This window comes from Mustelus asterias, chromosome 9, assembly GCF_964213995.1.
Source record: "Mustelus asterias chromosome 9, sMusAst1.hap1.1, whole genome shotgun sequence".
NCBI lineage: Eukaryota > Metazoa > Chordata > Chondrichthyes > Carcharhiniformes > Triakidae > Mustelus > Mustelus asterias.
The window spans coordinates 90,751,569-90,756,749 of NC_135809.1; the positions used below are offsets into that span (position 1 = coordinate 90,751,569).

Below are 5,181 nucleotides of genomic sequence, written 5' to 3' on the forward strand. Positions count from 1 at the left end.
GGTGAGATCACATTTGGAATATTGTGTGCAGTTCTGGTCACCTCACTATAAGAAGGATGTGGAAGCGCTGGAAAGAGTGCAGAGGAGATTTACCAGGATGCTGCCTGGTTTGGAGGGTAGGTCATATGAGGAAAGGTTGAGGGAGCTAGGGCTGTTCTCTCTGGAGCGGAGGAGGCTGAGGGGAGACTTAATAGAGGTGTATAAAATGATGAAGGGGATAGATAGAGTGAACGTTCAAAGACTATTTCCTCGGGTGGATGGAGCTATTACAAGGGGGCATAACTATAGGGTTCGTGGTGGGAGATACAGGACGGATATCAGAGGTAGGTTCTTTACGCAGAGAGTGGTTGGGGTGTGGAATGGACTGCCTGCAGTGATAGTGGAGTCAGACACTTTAGAAACATTTAAGCGGTTATTGGATAGGCACATGGAGCACACCAGGATGATAGGGAGTGGGATAGCTTGATCTTGGTTTCAGATAAAGCTCGGCACAACATCGTGGGCCGAAGGGCCTGTTCTGTGCTGTACTGTTCTATGTTCTATCTATGTTCTATTACTTTACCTACCAAACGATGTCAAGCTCACAGACCTATACCTTCCTAGGTTATTTTTTGTCCTTTTTATAAGCTGGCAACACATTTTCACAATTTTTTAAATATCCAATTCAATCCAATCAAAGTCCAATTCAAAGTCTCAGCAAGTGAGACATTCCAGATCCAAGCTGACAAGACAGGCCTCCCACTTCCTGTCTTGGGCTTGATCTTCATGATCCAAGCTGATTGGAGCAGGCATTGCAGCTTCTCCAAGGCTTGATCTCATTTGCATCTTAGCCAAAAGGCCGAGATACTGCTTTTAAAAATTGCTTCATATGAAACACATGAAGCTTAAATGCAACCCAATGACCTCAACCAAGTGCAGCATCCGCACAACTACACTTGATCTTAGCCAAAAGGCCGAGAAGCGATATTGCTTCACACCAACAGCCAATCGGTTTCAGTGCCCTGCTGGATGCAATTCCTGTAGTCAGCAATTCCCTTCAAACATCCATTAAGGTGTGACCGATTCCATTCACCACTTACTGTTTGCTCTGCTCCACATTTAAATCATGAAAAGAAAGATTGGTTTTGATCTTAAGGTTCTTCCTAGGTTGTTAGCTTTATCTGGAGGCAGAGTACAAAAGCAAGATAATTATGTATAAAACAGTGGTTTGGCCTCAACCGGGGTACTGCGTCTAGTTCTAGACACCACACTTTAGGAAAGATATGAATGCATTACAAAGACTGAAGAAAAGATTCGCAGGAATACTTACAGAGATGAAGAGCTACAGTTAAATGTATAGATTGAAGAAGCTGGGACTTTTGGAGAATAGAATGATGAAAGGATAATTGATACAGATATTCCAAAGTCATGAGGGATCCTGACAGAATAGATAGGGAGAAACTGTTCCCATTGGTGGAAGGATTGAGAACCAGAGCGCATAGGTTTAAGGTAATTGGCAAGAGAAGCAATGGCAACATGAGGAAAAACCTTCTTATGCAGCAAGTGGTTCGGATCTGGAATGCACTGCGAGAAAGTGTGGTGAATGCAAGTTCAAACAAGGCATTGAAAAGAAAATTGCATCATTAGCTGAAATGGAAAAGATGTTTCAGGGCTATGGGGGTAAAGGTGTATAAATGGAAGTGCTCCTCAAGGGCCAGCACAGGGCCAAATGGCCTCCATCTAAGCTGTAACTATTCAATCATTATATCTGCTATCCAATCAGTCTAGTGTTTTACAGTGTGTGTACTCTACTTGAAGCTGGCACTATTAGAATATATTAACAATATTTACAGCTTTATTAAAGGCTGCAATAATTCTACTCCTCCATGTTGTAGTATAATGGGTTAGTTTTAACAGTTAATTCTAACTGTTTAATATGCTAATCAGATGCTATGTACGTTCAAAGACACAGTTTCAACCATCTTTTGAGGAAGAGAATTCTATAGCCTCGCAACCCTCAGAGAAAATCTTTTACCTCATCTCTGTCTTAAATGAGCCACTCCTTATTTTGAAACAGTGGCCCCTAGTTCTGGATCCTCCCACAAGAGGAAACATCCTTTCCACATCCACCCTGTCAAGTCTTATTAGCTCCAGCAGATACAAGCCTAGCCTGTCCAGTCTTCCCTCAAAAGACAAGCTGCTCATTTCTGGTATTAATCTAATAAACTTTCTCTGAACTGTTTTCAACACATTCACATCTTTCCTTAAATAAGGAGAACAATACTGTACACAGTACTCCACATGGTCTCACAGGTGCCGAGTATAACTGAGGCATAGCCGTCACACTCTTGTATTAAACTCCTCGTGCAATAAATGAAACATTATCTTAGCTTTGTTAATTACTTGCTATACCTGTATACTAGCCTTTTGCAATTCATGCTCTAGGACACCCAGATCCCTCTGCATCTCAGAGCTCTGCAATCTCTCACCATTTAGATAATATTCTTCCTTATTCATCCTGCCAAAATGAACAACCTCACATTTTCCTACATTATACTTCATTTGCCAAATCTTTGTCTACTCACACAGCCTTTCTATATCCATTTGTAGCCTCCTTATGTCCTCTTCACAACTTACTTTCCTACCTATCTTTGTGTCATTAGCAAGTTGAACAACCAGACTATCAGTCCCTTCATCCAAATCATTTATATAAATTGTAAAAAGTTGAGGCCCCAACATCGATCCCTTTGGCACACCACTCATCATATCCCGCCAACCTGATAAGACACATTTATGCCCACTCTCTGCTTCTTGTTAGCTAGCCAATTTTCTATCCTTGCCAATATGTTACCCCTACATCATGACTTTTATTTTCTACAATAACCTTTGCTAAGGCACCTTATCAAATGCCTTCTAAGTACATGCACCAGATCCCCTTCATCCAAAGCACACATTACTTCTTCAAAAATCTTCAATAAATTGGCATAACATGATTTCCCTATCACAAAACCACACTGACACTATCTGATTACCTTGAATTTATCCAAGTGCCTGCTATAACATCTTTAATAATAGCTTCTAACATTTTCACTCTGACAGAGTTAAGCTAACTGGCCTATAGTTTCCTGCTTTCTATCTCCCTCCCATTCTGAATAAAGGAGTTCCATTTGCTATTTTCCAATCAATTGGAACCTTCCCCAAATCTACTGATTTTTGGAAAATTAGAACCATTGCATCAACACTCTCACTAGCCACTTCTTTAAGACCCTAGGATTAAATTGACCAGGACCCAGAGACTTGTCAACCCTCAGTTCCAATAATTTGCTAAGTACCACTTACCTAGTGATTGTCATTTTCTTCATGTTTCTACCTTCCTTCCAATTTCTGACTTACAGCTATTTTTGAGATATTATTTGTACCCTCTAGTGAAGAGTGATGCAAAATACTTATGCTCAATTCATCCGTCATCTCCTTAGTTTCCATCAGCAACTCCCCAGACCCACTTACTTTAGGACCAACAGTCATTTTGTTAACTCTTTTCTTTTTCAAATGTCTATAAAAACTCTTTTACTATCTATCTTTATATTTATAGCCATCTTTCTCTAGTACTCTAATTTTTTCTTCCTTGTTAATCTTTTTGTCATTATTTGCTTTTTTAATATTCTGTCCAATCTTTTGACCTGCCACCTATCTTTGTGGAATTATATGCTTTTCTTTAAGTTTGATACTATCTTTAAAAATTTTAGTTAACCATGAATGGTGGATCCTCTCCTTGGAATTTTTCTTTCTTGTTGGAATGTATCTATTTTATGTATTCTGAAATATCTCTTCAACTGTTGTCACTGCAACTCTATTATCCAATCTCTTAACCTAAATTACCAGTTCACATTTGTCAGCTCTGCTTTCATGCCCTCATAATTGCCCTTATTTAAGTTTATTTAAAATATTAGTCATAGACACACTTTTTTCTCCCAATACCAACGATATTATACATGTCGTCATTTATCTTCAAAGATTCCTGTCTAGAATTATCAATTGCTCACATACAAATTACTCCCTTCCCCCACACTCTCTCTGCTGATGAACAGCTAGCACCAGGCTCCATATGGACTGGGAGCACACTACCTTTATCAAGGATTTCATAATAGGGCTGTCCCTGGAAGCTCAAGTTAGGTCAAACAAGTGACTACTAGTGTTAGCTGCCATGTTCATTTCCCACCAGATTCATACATGGACCTAGAAATTGGAGCTCTAGCATTCATAGAGGAATACAAAGGAATCTTTTCAGCATTAGATCTTTTTGTCAGATACATTACCATCAGCAACATAGCTGGAGTCCTGAATATTTATTTCTCTGCCTGATGCAAAGGAGTTAGTGTCCTCATGCTGATAAAGCCTCAACAAGTTTACACCACACTGACCTCAATCACTTGATGCAGCATGATGATTAAATCTTCCTGCCTCATGTCACTCCATCCAAAGGAGTTCTGTGCATTCCACTGCCAAGAAAACACACTGCATTAATTTTCTCTAGATAGCAACAAACTCGAGGGTTAAATTTCACCCTCAGATTTATGTTGCTCAGTCACAAGTTGCTTCCACTCTAAATACCTATAATTGTAAGGTTCTCCTGAGTGGAGAGTGATAACCTGGGGAAAGTACTGGACAACAACTAGAATCGCAGCCCAGCAAGAACCTCACAATGACAGAGGAGATGGGGAAGAAGAGAAGATTAGTTAAAATAGATGGAGGGAGCAAAAAGCAAGTCTGCTTACTTCTGCATCTTTATTCAATAACATCCAAATATGTGGCAGGTCAGACTATACTAAGAAATAAATAAGAGTACAACTTACCCCAGGCAGTAGGCTAGATATCGTGTGACAATAACACTGAATCAGATCATGTGCCCTCAGGTACTTTAGCTTAATGCATTAAATAAATTGCTGTAAAATAATAAGAGGGTAAACCTTCTCACAGACAGGATTAAGTGAGGCTAATTCCAAACCTGCCCATTCTAATGATTGCTGATGCAAGTTTGTATCAGAGTTGTTAATCTGTTTTAGAGAAATGCCAACCTCGAGCACACTACATCAACACTGTGATTGAGAACTCAAGATTAGTTGTAGAACTGAGATGTTCATGCAGTATGCTTGTCACTGTTAGGCACTGCTTAAACTAGAGTTCTGTGTACTGAAAAATAAA

General features: G+C 39.6%; 1 non-coding gene across 1 annotated transcript; it reads right to left on the reverse strand.

Moving 5' to 3' along the window:
* Positions 1–765: 765 nt before the first annotated feature.
* LOC144499305 (U2 spliceosomal RNA) lies at positions 766–965 on the reverse strand. The gene has a single exon (XR_013498805.1). It is a non-coding gene; the product is annotated as a U2 spliceosomal RNA (small nuclear RNA).
* Between the last annotated feature and the right edge of the window lie 4,216 nt (positions 966–5,181).